Source organism: Arachis ipaensis, chromosome B7 (assembly GCF_059453495.1).
Source record: "Arachis ipaensis isolate K30076 ecotype BB chromosome B7, ASM5945349v1, whole genome shotgun sequence".
Lineage (NCBI taxonomy): Eukaryota > Viridiplantae > Streptophyta > Magnoliopsida > Fabales > Fabaceae > Arachis > Arachis ipaensis.
Genome location: NC_142442.1, coordinates 59,883,061 through 59,901,336, shown reverse-complemented (window position 1 = coordinate 59,901,336; position 18,276 = coordinate 59,883,061). Strand labels below are relative to the sequence as shown.

The following is an 18,276-nucleotide window of genomic DNA, read 5'->3' as shown; positions in this document are numbered from 1 at the left end:
GCAAGGTGACCATAGCTTGCTTCAAGCCAACAATCTCTGTGGGATCGACCCTTACTCACGTAAGGTTTATTACTTGGACGACCCAGTACACTTGCTGGTTAGTTGAACGGAGTTGTGTCCACACATACATAGAGCCACAATGAGGATTCAATACAATTATATATTGTTACTCTCACACAAGTACAAAGAACATGGAACACAATTTCGTGCACCAATGTTCTTCATAAATTCTTCAGATTCTTTCTCTGTTTTTACCCGTTTTTCAGTCTTTTCAGCAACCGATTTTTACTATAATTGATAATAAATTAGCAGCCACTAAAACCCCATATTTTTTACATGATTTCAACACAAATTGAACCTCAATTTAAGCCTAGGATTTCGTTTTTCCATCAGCCCTCAAGAACAACATTCATAGCTTAAATATCATCAAATTTCATCAAAATTTCAACAAACTTTCACCAAGAATAACTCATATAAGAAATCAATTTCAAGCATAAACAAACCATATCATAATCATACATCTCAAACACAATCAATCAAGATTAAATTTGTCACACCCTACCTGGTTTTGCTGCTCGTAATTCAGTTAGACTTTCAGGTGGTCCTTTAGCATTTTTTCCTCCTAAATCACATCAAGAACAACTTTAAATCCAAAAACCCTCAACTAACCAAATCTCCCTCAGAACGTTAGGAGGTGATTTATAACCTTAGACTTGCTGGAAAGTCACGTTTCTTGGCCCTCAAGTCAAGTTAAGCATGATTCCTAAGGAAGAACATCAAGAAAACACATGTTTAAGCATGTTTCCTTGAAAACCGAATTGAAAGGGGAAAGGAATAGCCATCTCACCTTATTTCCAGCCTTGATAAGTTACATGGTTATGTAGAGGAAGAAGAGAGGATCATTTTGGTGAAATCGGAGTTTTGATTTGAGTTTTGGTTCAGAAGAAATCAAGCTTTGAAGATTAAGTGTTCATGAAGTTTTCTCTCTTTTCTCTCCTTTCAATTTCGGCCAAAGGGAGTAAATGACCAGCCTTGGAGTGTCTTGGGGGTGTAAGGTGAGTTGTGATTGGTTGGCTTGGAGGTGGGTTAAAATAATATTAAAATATCTCAGGTGTATAACTACTAAAACTAGATGTATCGGAACACTTGTAAAAACATCTCTAAAAATTATTTGCTGAGCTACTAGCATAAATGACACTAGTAACATATTTATTATGAGAATAGAACATGTATGATGAGACCTTAGCATTGCTAAAGTCATTAGAGAGTGCTGGTGCTAAGCTGCACTAGTAAACTGTGAACCCGGTTAAACTGATTTCCTGTTTTTAACTAAAATAGACCAAGTAACCTTATAATATCATTCAAGCATCTTATAATACTAATATAATGATAATATTATACTATTATATCTCTTCTCTCATGAGTCGAGTCCGGTTCGTCAAACTGAGACTATTTACGAAAACTAAAATCAGAACTCCTAACCGATACGGTTCAAAAACTAGGTTCTTCGCGATTGCGTTGTCGGGCTTGTCTCAAATAAGGTCCTGAGTTAAAGATAATATAATGACAATGAGGATTGAGATGCTTGATGATACAGAAGAGGTGTTTCCTTTACTGATCTTTCGGAGAAATCCGTGTCTTCAGAAAAGATCTCGCGTACTCGAAAATTAGGGTTGTTACACTTGCTGCACTCCACGCACTCTGCTTGGATGGCTGTGCGTATGCACAGGTAGTTGTGCACACGCACACATCTCTGAGCTCACTCCTTTGATTTCTCTTGCTTCCTCCTCTTTGCATACTCTTCTTCCATTTTCTCCAATCCATTCCTACCTTACATACCTGAAAGAACTCACCAACAATATCAAGGCATCGAATAGAAGGAAAATGGAATAAAATAGATTAAATTAGGTTTAAAAGAGCATATTTTCATGATCAAGCACAAATTGGGAGGAGAGATCAAAAGCATGCTATTCAAGGGAGTAAGTGTGAGTTTATGTAATGAAAATCCATTCAATTCTAACCAAAAATCATCATCAAATATGGATTCATCAACTTGCCTTCCCAAGCATCATCCAATGGCTTTGTGATGAGGCTGGAGTAGAGAAGGTTATTCATGAAACACTGGTGGAGCAATATAAACCAATCATTGCAAGGAAGATGGAGAAAGTGGTGGCCATCAACCCACTACAAAGAGCCAGGAAACACAGGGCTCATGTGCAAGAGCCACAAGGGCCACCACAACAAGAAGAAGTTTATGTACAAGCACCATTTCCATAGTTCCAAGCACAATTTCCAGAAGGCTTTAATTGGGAGGAGATGCAAGGAAACATTCACCAAATGCAAGGGAACATCAACCACATGCAAGAAGACATTACTCAACTTAGGGAGCAACAAAAGCAATGGGAGAAAATGCAAGAGAGTATCCAGCAACTCCAAGGAAGTGTGGAGTGCATGAAGGTGCAGCAAGGCCAATTTTACTGGGGAGAAATGCAAGGCAGCCTCAACAAAATCATGGAGCAAAATCAAGTACAGTAGAGGAACCTTGCTAAATTTAGGTCCCTCTCTGAGGCTAGGACCACATCAAGGAGACAATATAACATAAACACACAAGCAAAGATGAATCACTTGTGTAATGTGGTAGCCACTCTCAACCCCAATTATCCAATATTCATGCAAGGTATGGAAGAGTTGAGTGCAAGGTAAGAAGAGATACTAACCAAGCACAAAGAGGATGAAAAGGACCTATATGAGGAGGTTGGGCTTTTGGAAGCCAAGGGATACCCCTACACAAGAAAGAGCTTTCCAAGAAGAAGGATGGTGATGGGTCCTCCAAAAAGAAGGATAAGGGAAAGGGACCTATGCATTGAAAGCTGCTCAAGGATACAAGGTTGTTGAGTCCCATGGTTGAAAATTTACTCTCTGAATTTCTGCTTGATAGTTTGTATTGATATGTTAGTTGTTGTTAGTTCTTCTATGTTTTAGAGTCTTTCTATGAGTCCTTTAAATTTCTGTTTTTAAATTGAGAAAGAAAAGGTCCTTTTATCAAGTTTTCATCACATCAATAATAAAAGTAGTTGTTTTCAAAAGAATCAATGATGAGTTGTTGCAAAAACAAGAGGAAGAGACTAAGACCCAAGTGGGATAATTCAAAATTTAGAGAAAAGGAACAAAGTATGGAATCATGAATGAAAATCTAAAAGTAAGTAGACCATAATGTACACTTGGACATAGAGGACACAACAAGTAGAGGCCAAAGATGACCCTTGAATATCCATAGAACCAAGGAGTAGTTAGCAAAAGACCCAAGGCTTTGAGCATTAACTACTAGGAATTAAGAAAGAAACAAGTAGCTCAAAGAGCCAAGATCCTAGTATATGCTTGTGGTGAAGATGTGTCAAGAAGAGAGACCTGAGCAAGTAAATTCTTAGGGGTATTTTAACACCTAGTACCCTAAAACCAACTAGTTTGGGAGTGCTAATTTAAAGCTTAACCTAAAGGGTCGTCTTGAGACAAAACACCTAGAGTCGTGGTCAATCAAAGAAACAAAAAGAAGAGGAATGAAAAGAAAGAACAATCAAAGAAAAATAACTAATCTTACTACTTCAAGGTGACAATCAATAGAAAGGGCTCTTAAGGCAAGCACTTAAAAGAGATCCTCAAAAGTCTAGGAGTTCATTGTGATATGATAATAACAAAGTTCATGCATGAATTGATTTTTGGCCTATATTTCTAATTGAGAATGCATCTTTTCAGGGTCAAGTCTCGATCAATTAAGAACAATTCACATTGATTTGCTTGGGGACAAGCAGAACTTAAGTTTGGTATTGTGATGACTTGCATCATCTACCTCTTTTTCTTATCTAAAAGGACCATAGAAATAGTGAAATCTAATCCAATTAATGCAATTTCATGAACTAAATGATGAATTTTATGGTACATTGCTTTGAAAAGAGTTTTGCTTGAATTTCAGGTGAAAAGAGCAACAAAAGAAGAAGGAAGCAAGAAAGAGGAGCTGGGCGTGTGTGCTGGGCATGCCACTTGGTGCAAATACGAACAAACTGAATGGGCGTTGCACACCAGCCAATGGGCATGGCATGCCAGTTAACAAGTCAAGAGAGCAGAGTGAAAGAAATTCAGTGGGCGTGGCATGCCAGCTAATGGTCATGGCACACTAGTTATCAGTTCCAGAGGAGAGTCCATGAAGCTTTCAATGGGCGTGGCACGCCAAGGTGGTGTGGGAAATCGTGATTCACACTTTTCACAACTCCGCACAACTAACCAGCAAGTGCACTGGGTCGTCCAACTAATACCTTACGTGAGTAAGGGTCGATCCCACGGAGATTGTCGGCTTGAAGCAAGCTATGGTCATCCTTCTAAATCTCAGTCAGGCGGATTCAAATGGTTTTGAGGTTTTGATAATTAAAAGATAAATAAAACATAAAATAAAATAAAGTTAGTTATGTAATTCATTGGTGGGAATTTCAGATAATCGTCTGCAGATACTTTGTTGTTTCTGAACCTTTGCTTTCTTACTGCCTTCTTCCAATCATGCATGCTCCCTTCCATGGCAAGCTGTAGGATCCTCTCAGTGAAAATGGTCCTTTACGGTTTCTGCACGGCTAATCAACTGTCGGATTTCTCGTCTCGGATGAAAAATACCAGGTACAGCTACCGCATGGCTAATCATCTGTCGGTTCCCACTAGCGTCGGAATAGGATCCATTGACCCTTTTGCACACTATCACTTGCGCCCAACATTCGCAGGTTTAAAGCTCGTCACAATCATCCCTTCCCAGATCCTACTCGGAATAACACAGACAAGGTTTAGACTTTCCGGATCCTAGGAATGCTGCCAATAATTCTAGCCTATACCACGAAGATACTAATCTTATGGACTCAGTCGGTGTATTAGATATCCAAGAGAGTATACTCCAGCTGTCGTCCAATGACTACGTTGAACATCATGTAGACCGCTTTGTGGTTGTCAGGAACGCGGATCTTGGCTAAGCGAGTAACGAAGATTGGGTGATTGTCACGGGTCACCCCTTCATTCTGACTTAACTGAATTAAGTACGAGAGTATATCTTGGAGAAGAAGTAGGCGTGAATTGAATAGAAAATAGTAGTAATTGCATTAATTCATGAAGAACAGTAGAGCTCCACACCTTAATCTATGGGGTGTAGAAACTCCACCGTAGAAAATACATAAGTGAAAAGAGGTCTAGGCATGGCCGTGAGGCCAGCCTCCAAACGTGAAAAGATGATCAAAGTTACATATGATTCCAAAGATATAAAATAAATCTCTAAAAGTAGTTTTTATACTAAACTGGTAACCTAGGTTTACAGAAAATGAGTAACTAAGTACAGATAGTGCAGAAATCCACTTCCAGGGCCCACTTGGTGTGTGCTTGGGTTAAGAATTGAAGCTTTTTCGTGCATAGGCTGTTCCTGGAGTTAAACGCCAGCTTTGTTGCCAGTTTGGGCGTTTAACTCCAATTCTGGTGCTAGTTTGGGCGTTTTACGCTAAGATGTTTTAGGCTGGCTTTGGATGCTAGTTTAGCCCATCAAATCTCGAGCAAAGTATGGACTATTATATATTGCTGGAAAGCCCAGAATGTCTACTTTCCAACACAATTGAGAACGCGCCAATTGGGCTTTCGTAGCTCCAGAAAATCCATTTCGAGTGCAGAAGGGTCAGAATCCAACAGCATCTGTAGTCCTTTTTTAGCCTCTGAATCAGATTTTTTCTCAGGTCCCTCAATTTCAGCCAGAAAATACTTGAAATCATAGAAAAACATACAAACTCATAGTAAAGTCCAGAAATGTGATTTTTAGATAAAAACTAATAAAAATATAATAAAAAGTAACTAAAACATACTAAAAACTATGTAAAAATAATGTCAAAAAGGGTATAAATTATCCGCTCATCACAACACCAAACTTAAATTGTTGCTTGTACCCAAGCAACTAAAAACAAAATAGGATAAAAAGAAGAGAAAATACAATGAATTCCAAACTTATCAATGAAGATTAGCTTCAATTAGATGAGCGGGACATGTAGCCTTTTTACTTTTGAACAGTTTTGGCATCTCACTTTATCCTTTGAAGTTCAGAATGATTGGCATCTATAGGAACTCAAAATTCAGATAGTGTTATTGATTCTCTTAGTTCAGTATGTTGATTCTTGAACACAGCTACTTTATGAGTCTTGGCCGTGACCCTAAGCATTTTGTTTTCCAGTATTACCACCGGATACATAAATGCCACAGGCACATAACTGGGTGAACCTTTTCAGATTGTGACTCAGCTTTGCTAGAGTCCCCAATTAGAGGTATCCAGAGCTCTTAAGCACACTCTTTTTGCTTTGGACTACGACTTTAATCACTCAGTCTCAAGCTTTTCACTTGACACCTTCACGCCACAAGCACATGGTTAGGGATAGCTTGGTTTAGCCGCTTAGGCTAGGATTTTATTCCTTTGGGCCCTCCTATCCATTAATGCTCAAATCCTTGGATCATTTTTACCCTTGCCTTTTGGTTTAAAGGGCTATTGGCTTTTTCTGCTTGCTTTTTCTTTTTTTTTCTTTTTTCTTTTTTTTGCATATTTTTTTCTTTTTTTTTCGCAAGCTTTGTGTTTCACTGCTTTTTCTTGCTTCAAGAATCAATTATATGATTTTTTAGATTATCAATGGCATTTTTCCTTTTCCATTATTCTTTCAAGAGCCAACAATTTTAACATTCATAAACAACAAATTCAAAAATATGCACTGTTCAAGCATTCATTCAGAAAGCAAAAAGTACTGCCACCACATCAAAATAATTAAACTAATTTCAAGATAGAATTCGAAATCATGCACTTCTTGTTCTTTTGCAATTAAAAACATTTTTTCATTTAAGAAAGGTGAAGGATTCATAGAACATTCATAGCATTAAGACATAGACACTAGACACTAATCATCATGTAATAAAGACACAAACATAGACAAAACATAAAGCATAAATTTCAAAAAATAGAAAAATAAGAACAAGGAAATTAATGAACGGGTCAACCTTAGTGATGGCGGCTAGTTCTTCCTCTTGAAGATCTTATGGAGTGCTTGAGCTCCTCTATGTCTCTTCCTTGCCGTTGTTGCTCCTCCCTCATGGCTCTTTGGTCTTCTCTAATTTCATGGAGGAGGATGGAATGCTCTTGGTGCTCCATCCTTAGTTGCCCCATGTTGGAACTCAATTCTCCTAAGGAGGTGTTGATTTTCTCCCAATAGTTTTGTGGAGGAAAGTGCATCCCTTGAGGCATCTCAGGGATTTCATGATGAGGAACTTCCTCATGCTCTTGTTGAGGTCCATGAGTGGGCTCTCTTGTTTGCTTCATCCTTTTCTTAGTGATAGGCTTGTCTCCTTCAATGAGGATGTCTTCCTCTATGACAATTCCAGCTGAATTGCATAGGGTACAAATGAGATGAGGGAAGGCTAACCTTGCCAAAATGGAGGGCTTGTCTGCCACCTTGTAGGGTTCTATGGATATGATCTCATGAACTTCTACTTCCTCTCCATTCATGATGCTATGGATCATGATAGCCCGGTCTATTATAACTTCAGACCGGTTGCTAGTAGGAATGATAGAGCGTTGGATGAACTCCAACCATCCCCTAGCCACGGGTTTGAGGTCAAGCCTTCTTAGTTGAACCGGCTTGCCTCTTGAGTCTCTCTTCCATTGAGCTCCTTCTACACAAATGTCCCTAAGGACTTGGTCTAACCTTTGATCAAAGTTGACCCTTCTAGTGAAAGGATGAGGATCTCCTCTCATCATTGGCAAGTTAAATGCCAACCTTACATTTTCTGGCCTGAAATCCAAGTAATTTCCCCGAACCATTGTGAGCTAATTCTTTGGGTTTGGGTTCATACTTTGGTCATGGTTCCTAGTTATCCATGCATTAGCATAGAACTCTTGAACCATTAAGATTCTGACTTGTTGGATTGGGTTGGTGAGAGCTTCCCAACCTCTTCTTCGAATCTCACATCAGATCTCCGGATATTCACCCTTTTTGAGCTTGAAGGGGACCTCAGAGATCACCTTTTTCTTGGCCACAACTTCATAGAAGTGGTCTTGATGGACCTTTGAGATGAATCTCTCCATCTCCCATGACTCAGAGGTGGAAGCAATTGCCTTCCCTTTCCTCTTTCTAGAGGTTTCTCCAGCCTTAGGTGCCATTGATGGTTATGGAAAAATAGAAAAGCAGAGCCTTTTCCACACCAAACTTAAAAGGTTTGCTCGTCCTCGAGCAAAAGAAGAAAGAAAGGAGTAGAAGAAGAAGAAATGGAGGAGATGGAGGATAGTAAAGGTTTCGGCCAAGGGGGATAGTAGTGTGTATGATGTGTGAAATTGAAGGTAGTGAGGAGGGGTATTTATAGGGTAGGAGAGAGGGGGAATTCGGTCATGAAGGGGTGGGTTTGGGAGGAAATGGTTTGAATTTGAATGATGAGGTAGGTGGGGTTTATGATGGATGGATGTGAGTGGTGAAGAGGATATCGGGAAGAGGGTAAGATTTGATAGGTGAAGGGTATTTGGGGAAGAGTGTTAGGAAAGGTGTGAAGAGGAGAGAAGAAGAGGTGGGGTAGGTGAGGATCCTGTGGGATCCACAAATCCTGAGGTGTGAAGGAATTCTGCTCCCTGCACCATTCTGGCATTCAAACGCCCACTGTGTGCCAATTCTGGTGTTTAACGCCAGCTCTGCTACCTTTCCTGGTGTTAAACGCCAGTCTGCTGCCCCTTTCTGGCATTTAATGCTAGGTAGATGCTAGACACCCATTTCTGGCGTTAAACGCCTAGAGTGCTGCCGATTCTGGCGTTTAACGCCCAGAATGCTGCAAGGCTGGGCGTTAAACGCCCATTCTGCTATCTTTACTGGCGTTTAAACGCCAGTAAGTTTGTCCTCCAGGGTGTGCTATTTTTGATGCTCTTTTTCATTTTGCTTTAATTCTGCAGTTGTTTTTATGACTTCACATGATCATCAACCTAAAGAAAACATAAAATGACAATGGAATATAAATAAATATAATTAAATAACATTGGGTTACCTCCCAACAAGTGCTTCTTTAATGTCAATAGCTTGACAGTGAGCTCTTAGAGAGCTTCACAGAGACTCAAAGCTTGATGATGGCCTTCCAACACCAAACTTAGAAGTTGAGTGTGGGGGCTCTGTTTGACTCTATACTGAGAGAAGCTTTTCATGTTTCCTCTCCATGGTTACAGAAGAAGATCCTTGAGCCTTAAACACAAGGTAGTCCTCATTCAATTGAAGGACTAACTCTCCTCTGTCCACATCAATCACAGCCCTTGCTGTGGCTAGGAAGGGTCTTCCAAAGATGATGGATTCATCTTCTTCCTTCCCAGTGTCTAGGATTAGGAAATTAGCAGGGATGTAAAAGCTTTCAACCTTCACTAAGACATCCTCTACAAGTCTATAAGCCTGTTTCCTTGAATTGTCTGCCATCTCTAGTGAGATTCTTACAGCTTGTACCTTAAAGATCCCCAGTTTCTCCATTATAGAGAGTGTCATGAGGTTTATACTTAAACCAAGGTTACACAGAGCCTTCTTAAAGGTCATGGTGCCTATGATACAAGGTATTAAGAACTTTCCAAGATCCAGTTTCTTCTGAGGTAATTTCTGTTGAACCAAGGTATTTAGTTCATTAATGAGCAATGGAGGTTCATCCTCCCAAGTCTCATTACCAAATAACTTGGCATTCAGCTTCATGATTGATCCTAAATACCGATCAACTTGTTCTTCAATAATATCTCCATCCTCTTTAGAGGAAGAATACTCATCAGAGCTTATGAATGGCAACAGAAAGTTCAGTGGAATCTCTATGGTCTCTATATGAGCCTCAGATTCCTTTGGTTCCTCATTAGGGAACTCCTTAGTGGTCAGTGGACGTCCGTTGAGGTCTTCCTCACTAGAAATCACTGCCTCTTCCTCCTCTATAGGTTCGGCCATGTTGGACATATTGATGGCCTTGCACTCTCTCTTTGGATTCTCTTCTGTATTGCTTGGGAGAGTACTAGGAGGAGTTTCAGTAACTCTTTTACTCAGCTGACCCATTTGTGCCTCCAGATTTCTAATGGAGGACCTTGTTTCATTCATGAAACTGTGAGTGATCTTAGTTAGATTAGAGACTATGGTTGCTAAGTCAGAGAGGCTCTGCTTAGAATTCTCTGTCTGCTGCTCAGAAGATGATGGAAAAGGCTTACTATTGCCAAACCTATTTCTTCCACCATTATTATTGAAGCCTTGATTAGTCTTCTATTGATCCTTCCATGAGAAATTTGGATGATTCTTCCATGAAGGATTATAGGTGTTTCTATAAGATTCTTCCATGTAATTCACCTCTTCCATTGCAGGATTCTCAGGGTCATAAGCTTCTCCTTCAGGGAAAGCTTCTTTAGTACTGCCTGATACAGCTTGCATTTCAGTCAGACTCTGAGAAATCTTATTGACTTGCTGAGTCAATATTTTATTCTGAGCCAATATGGCCTTCAGAGTATCAATCTGAAGAACTCCTTTCTTCTAAGTTGTCCCATTATTCATAGGATTTCTGTCAGAAGTGTACATGAACTGGTTATTTGTAACCATTTTAATGAGTTTCTGGGCTTTTGCAGGCATCTTCTTCAGATGAAGAGATCCACCAGCAGAGTGATCCAATGACATCTTGAACAATTTACACAGACCATCATAGAATATACATAAGATGCTCCATTCTGAAAGCATGTCAGAAGGACACCTTCTGATCAATTGCTTGTATCTTTCCCAAGCTTCATAGAGGGATTCACCTTCCTTCTGTCTGAAGGTTTGGACTTTCACTCTAAGCTTGCTCAACTTTTGAGGTGGAAAGAATTTGGCTAAGAAAGCATTAACCAACTTTTCCCAAGAGTTCAGGATTTCTTTAAGTTGTGAGTCCAACCATGTCCTAGCTCTGTCTCTTACAGCAAAGGGGAAAAGCATAAGTCTGTAGACCTCGGGATTAACCCCATTGGTCTTAACAATGTCACAGATTTGTAAGAATTCAGCTAAGAACTGATGAGGATCTTCCAATAGAAGTCCATGAAACTTGCAATTCTGCTGCATTAGAGAAACTAATTGAGGCTTAAGCTCAAAGTTGTTTGCTCCAATTACAGGAATTGAGATGCTTCTTCCATAGAAGTTAGAAGTGAATGCAGTAAAGTCACCAAGCATCTTCCTTGCATCTCCACCATTGTTGTTATTTTTGGTTACCATGTCTTCTTTTTTGAAAATTTCTGTTAGGTCCTTTCCAGAGTGTTGTGCTTTAGCTTCTCTTAGCTTCCTCTTTAGAGTCCTTTCAGGTTCCGGATCAGCTTCAACAAGAATATTCTTATCCTTGTTCCTGCTCATATGAAAAAGAAGAGAACAGAAAAGAATAGGAATCCTCTATGTCACAGTATAGAGATTCCTTTATGTGAGTAGAAGAATGAAAGAATAGAATGAAGAAGGGAGAAGAAGAAGAATTCGAACACAGAGAGGGAGTGGGTTTGAATTTTTAAGAAGAAGGGTGTTAGTAAATAAATAAAATAAATAGAAAGAGATGAGAGAGATAAGAGATTCGAATTTTAATTTAAAAGAAGAAAAAAATATTTTTGTTTTTAATTTAATTATAAGTTAGAATTTGATTTTATTAAAAGAAATAAAATAAAATTAGAATTTAAAACAATTAGTTAATTAAAAAGAATTTTGAAAAAGTTGTTAGTTAGTTTTCGAAAATTAGAGAGAGGAAAGTAGTTAGGTAGTTTTGAAAAAGATGTGATTGAAATAGAAAACTTTTTAAAATCAAACTAAAAGTCAAGTAGTTAATTGAAAAAGATTTGAAAATCAATTTTGAAAAGATAAGAAGTTAGAAAAGGATTTTGAAATTAAATTTTGAAAAAGATATGATTGAAATTTATTTTGAAAAGGATTTGAAAATGAAATTAAAAATATTTGATTTTTGAAATTAAAGTTGATTACTTGACTAACAAGAAACTAAAAGATATGATTTTATAATTTAAAGATTGAACCTTTCTTAATAGGCAAGTAACAACTTGAAAATTTTTTACTCAAAATATTAAATGTTAGCAATTAATTTGAAAATCATGAAATAAAAATAAGAAAAAGATTTTGAAAATTAATTTTGGGATTTTTGAAAACATGAAAGAAAATTGAAAAAGATTTGATTTTGAAAAAGATTTGAAAAGATAGAATTTTTTTTTATTTGAAATTTTGACTTGACTAACAAGAAACAACTAAATTTTAAAACTTTTGACTAAATCAACCCAAAATTTCGAAATTTATGAGTAAAATAAGGGAAAGATATTATTTTTTATTTTTGAAGTTTTAATGAGAAGAGAGAAAAACAACGAAAAGACACAAAACATAGGAAATTAAGATCAAAACAAAAATTGCATGCAAAAACACTTTGAATGTCAAGATGAACACCAAGAACACTTTGAAGATCATGATGAACATCAAAAACATATTTTTTGAAAATTTTTAAGAAAAGAAAAACATGCAAGACACCAAACTTAAATTTTTTTTTTTTAAACTTTAGACACTAGTAATTCAAGAATGCATATGAAAAACAAGAAAAGACACAAAAACAAGAAAATTTAAAGATCAAACAAGGAAAATCATCAAGAGCAATTTGAAGATCAAGAAAGAACACATGATGAATTTTCGAAAATTTAAAGAAAATTAAAAGCATGCAATTGACACCAAACTTAAAATTTGACACTAGACTCAAACAAGAAACACAAAATATTTTTGGTTTTTATGATTTTATTAATTTTTTTTTTGTATTTTTCGAAAATTATTTTGGAAAAAGAAATAAAGAGATACAAAATTTTTAATAAGAATTCCAGGAATCATGCAACGTTAGTCTAAAGCTTCGGTCCAAAAGAATTAGACATGGCCAGATGGCTAGCCAAGCTTTAAGTGAAAGCTTCGGTCCAAAAGATTTAGACATGGCCAAATAGCCAGCCAAGCTTTAGCATAAAATATACAAGCATGTCAATGAGAAGTGGAAGCCTCAGTCCAACAGATTAGACATGGCTTCACAGCCAGCCAGGGTTCAACATATCTCATGATACTCTAGAATTCAGTCTTAAAAATTCTGAAGAACACAATTTTTTTTATTTTTTTTTTGAAAATAAATAAAAAAATAAAGCTTAAACATAAAATAAAATTACCTAATCTAAGCAACAAGTTGAATCGTCAGTTGTCCAAACTCGAACAATCCCCGGCAACGGCGCCAAAAACTTGGTGCACGGAAATTGTGATTCACACTTTTCACAACTCCGCACAACTAACCAGCAAGTGCACTGGGTCATCCAAATAATACCTTACGTTAGTAAGGGTCGATCCCACGGAGATTGTCGGCTTGAAGCAAGCTATGGTCATCCTTGTAAATCTCAGTCAGGTGGATTCAAATGGTTTTGAGGTTTTGATAATTAAAAGATAAATAAAACATAAAAAAAAAAAATTTACTTATGTAATTCATTGGTGCGAATTTCATATAAGCGTCTGCAGATGCTTTGTTGTTTCTGAACCTCTGCTTTCCTACTGCCTTCTTCCAATCATGCATGCTCCCTTCCATGGCAAGCTGTAGGATCCTCTCAGAGAAAATGGTCCTCTACGGTTTCTGCACGGCTAATCAACTGTCGGATTTCTCGTTTTGGATGAAAAATACCAGGTACAGCTACCACATGGCTAATCATCTGTCGGTTCCCACTAGCATCGGAATAGGATCCATTGATCCGTTTGCACACTGTCACTTGCGCCCAACATTCGCAGGTTTGAAGCTCGTCACAGTCACCCCTTCCCAGATCCTACTCGGAATACCACAGACAAGGTTTAGACTTTCCGGATCCTAGGAATGCTGCCAATAATTCTAGCCTATACCACCAAAATACTAATCTCACGGACTCGGTCGGTGTATTAGATATCCAAGAGAGTATACTCCAGCTGTCGTCCAATGACTACGTTGAACATCATGTAGACCGCTTTGTGGTTGTCAGGCACGCGGATCTTGGCTAAGCGAGTAACGAAGATTGGGTGATTGTCACGGGTCACCCCTTCATTCTGACTTAACTAAATTAAGTACGAGATTATATTTTGGAGAAGAAGTAGGCGTGAATTGAATAGAAAACAGTAGTAATTGCATTAATTCATAAAGAACAGCAGAGGTCTATGGGGTGTAGAAACTCCACCGTAGAAAATACATAAGTGAAAAGAGGTCTAGGCATGGCCGTGAGGCCAGCCTCCAAACGTGAAAAGATGATCAAAGTTACATATGATTCCAAAGATATAAAATAAATCTCTAAAAGTAGTTTTTATACCAAACTAGTAACCTAGGTTTACAGAAAATGAGTAACTAAGTGCAGATAGTGCAGAAATCCACTTCCGGGGCCCACTTGGTGTGTGCCTGGGCTGAGCATTGAAGCTTTTTTGTGCATAGGCTGTTCCTGGAGTTAAACGCCAGCTTTGGTGCCAGTTTGGGCGTTTAACTCCAATTCTGGTGCCAGTTTGGGCGTTTTACGCCAAGATATTTTAGGATGGCATTGGACGCCAATTTAGGCCATCAAATCTCGGGCAAAGCATGAACAATTATATATTGCTGGAAACCCCAGGATGTCTACTTCACAACGCAATTGAAAGCACGCCAATTGGGCTTCCGTAGCTCCAGAAAATTCATTTCGAGTACAGGAGGGTCAGAATCCAACAGCATCTGTAGTCCTTTTTCAGCCTTTGAATCAGATTTTTGCTCAGGTCCCTCAATTTCAGCCAGAAAATACCTGAAATCACAGAAAAACACACAAACTCATAGTAAAGTCCAAAAATGTGATTTTTAGATAAAAACTAATAAAAATATAATAAAAAGTAACTAAAATATATTAAAAACTATGTAAAAACAATGCCAAAAGGGTATAAATTATCTGCTCATCACAAGGCCAGGCGTGGCACGCCATCTATAAATTCCAGAGAAGGAACAACAAGCTTTACTATGGGCGTTGTAACAACCCTGATTTTTGAGTATGCGAGATCTTTTTTGAAGGCACGGATTTCGCCAGAAGATCAGAAAAGGGAACACCTCTTCTATATCAACAAGTATCTCAATCCTCATTGTCATTATGTCATCCTTATGCTAGAACCTTTTCTGAGGCAAGCTCGATAACGCGGTCACGAAGAACCTAGTTTTTGAACCGTATCAGTTGGCAGTTTTGATTCTGATTTTCGTAAATAGTCTCTGTTTGACGAACCGGAGTCGATTCATGAGAGGAGAGAGATAATAGTATAATTTTCTCATTATATTAGTATTAAAAAATGCTTGAATGATATTATAAGGTTACCTAGTCTGTTTTAGTTAAAAACAGAAAAATTGGTTTAACCGGATTTACGGTTTACTGGTGCAGCTTAGCACCAACACTCTCTGATGACTTTAGCAATGCTAAGGCCTCATCATACATATTCTATTCTCATAATAAATATGTTACTAGTGTCATTTATGCTAGTAGCTCAGAAAATAATTTTTAGAGATGTTTTTACGAGTGTTCTGATACATCTAGTTTTAGTAGTTATACACCTGAGATATTTTAATATTATTTTAACCCACCTCCAAGCCAACCAATCACAACTCACCTTACACCCCCAAGACCTCCAAGGCTGTCTCATTTCATCATTTTGGTCGAAAATAACAAGAGAGAAAAGAGAGAAACTTTCATGAACACTTAATCTTCAAAGCTTGATTTCTTCTGAACTAAAACTCAAATCAAAACTCCGATTTCACCAAAATGATCCTCTCTTCTTCCTCTACATAACCATGTGACTTATCAAGACTGGAAATAAGGTGAGATGGCTGTCTCCCTCCCTCTTCAATTCGGTTTTCAAGGAAACATGCTTAAACAAGTGTTTTCTTGATGTTCTTCCTTAGATCTCTTGCTTAGCTTGACTTGTGGGCCAAAGATCTTTGATTGTGAGGATAACCTTCCTAAGATGCTGCTGAAGTTCGTTTAGTTGATGGTTTAGAGTTTTAAAGTTGTTCTTGATGTGTTTTAGGAGGAAAAAGTGCTTTAAGAACACTTCAAAGAGTAACCGGATTTGGAGCAGCAAATCAAGGTAGGGATTGACGAATTTAATCTTGATTGATTGTGTTTGAGTTGTGTGATTATGATATGGTTTGGCTGTGCTTGAAATTGATTGTTTGTATGAGTAATTCTTGTTGAAATTTTGGTGAAAATTTGATGAAATCAAGCTATGAATGTGCGTTCTTATGGCTGCTGGAAAATGAAACCCTAGAGCTTAAATTGGGGTTCAATTTGTGTAAAAATCATGTAGAAAGGATGGGGTTTTAGTGGCTGAGAATTTATTTTGAATTTTGGTAAAAATCGGTTCCTGAAAAACGGGTGAAAACAGAGAAAGAATCTGAAGAATTTACGAGGAACACGAAGAACACTTTGAGTGTGGTGAAGAACATTGAAGAACACCTTTTAGATCTTAAAAAGGGCAAGGTTGTAATTATTTTGGTGTTTGAGGGGTTATTTGGTAATTTCTGAAAGTTAGGGTAGTTAAAGTAGAAATATTAAAAGTTACTGGTAGTAAAAAGTGAATTTTAAAGGTTAAAAGTTAAAGTGGGGTAATTTTCAAAAATATATTAATAAAATAATAAATAATAATAAAATATTAAATAATAATATTTAATTAAAAATAATATTTTAATAAAAATAATAAAATAATACGAAAAAGGAGTTTTCTGTAAAAGCTTTAGAAAGATAACTTTAAGAGCAGAATCTCATAATTACCTTCATAAAACACTTAGGGAGTGGTAATAACATGTTAGTGAGGCAAAGATAAAAGAAAGATAAAAAGTTGAAGAAAAAATAAAAGTCGAAGAAAAAGTCTGTAAAGTTTTAATAACAGAAAATCAGACAGAGATTAGTGAACGAACTAGGGCAACATAGTTAGTCATTGAATTGCGACTAGGGTTAGGTATTATATGAAAAGTTAGACTGTTTCAGTATAGACTTAATGAACCTATACTTGGGACAGACTAACTATTCATACCGAAATTTACATAAGCTTTAAATACATATGTTAAACAGAGAAATCAGAGCAGAGTAGAGAAACACAGAGAATAGAGTAATCAGAGAAAAGTAAAGAGATACAGAGAAAAGAGTAACCAGAGTAGAATAAAGGGATACAGAGAAAAGAGTAATCTGTTAAAGAGAAATGGTTTGAGTTAAGATGTTGTAAAAGTAAAAGCTGTAAAGTTTGTACAGTATGATTGAACAGAGAAAGAAAGAGGTACTGCATAAGAATGTGAAAATGATGATGAATAATGAGAATGATGATGAATGATGATAATGAGAATGATTATGTAATGATCTGCTGCGTGAAGGCAGTCAAATAGATAGTGGTACGACCACAGAACGTTTTCCAGTGTTACACAGCTATTGAGAGTTGTACCTGCAACTGATAACCTGGGATCACTTGCAGAGGATATTAATTCATACACAGCTAGAATGCTGCACCTGTAAGGCAAGGATTGCTTACAGAGAATATGATTTCATACACGGCTAGAATGTCGCCACCTGTAAGGTAGAGTTTGCTTACAGAGGATATGACACATACGTCGGTTAGTGAGAACTGTACCTATGCTGACTGGAAAACCATACCCGTTTCAGCTGCTTCGGGTTACGTCGGGAGCGGGTAGAAACCGACAAATGAGCTCATTAACTGCGCTAGGGCTAGACATGCATCATACTTGGTTGTGCATTTCCTTTGTTATGATTGTGGTATGAATGTATGCTTTCCTTGTTTGTATTCCATTCTCTGCGCTTGTGTTATTTTCTTGTATTGTTCTATTTGTGTTCTGCTATCTATTTTCTCTATCTTCTCTACTTATCTGTGTTTTCTAATTACTGCTTCTTTGTATTTTGCTAATAGTCTGCTAAACAACATAGAATTAATGAACTTAACTAATAACCCCGGCCCTACTAAGAACTCCCTAGTTCTAACCCCTTCTCTCTCCCTTCCCCCTTCCGATGGAAGCATGAGTTTCCTTCCGTAATTCGCTGATGATCGTACGCAAAAAAAGGATTCCGCTCTAGGTAGTCTTCTGAGTCTAGAGTGAACTCCGTTTCTGTTTATATGTATATACTGTGAGACCAGCCAACATCTGCACCCCGTTCGTATGCGCACTTTAGCCTAAATCCTGTGTACGAGACTCCTGTTGTGT

General features: G+C 37.6%; 1 non-coding gene and 1 pseudogene across 1 annotated transcript; one reads left to right on the top strand and one right to left on the bottom strand.

Annotated features, from left to right (window-relative positions):
- LOC107608200 (B-box zinc finger protein 24-like) overlaps positions 1–18,276 on the bottom strand; it is a 51,463-nt pseudogene that overhangs the window by 14,574 nt on the left and 18,613 nt on the right.
- Positions 10,758–10,865, top strand: LOC148552753 (small nucleolar RNA R71). The gene has a single exon (XR_015893705.1). It is a non-coding gene; the product is annotated as a small nucleolar RNA R71 (small nucleolar RNA).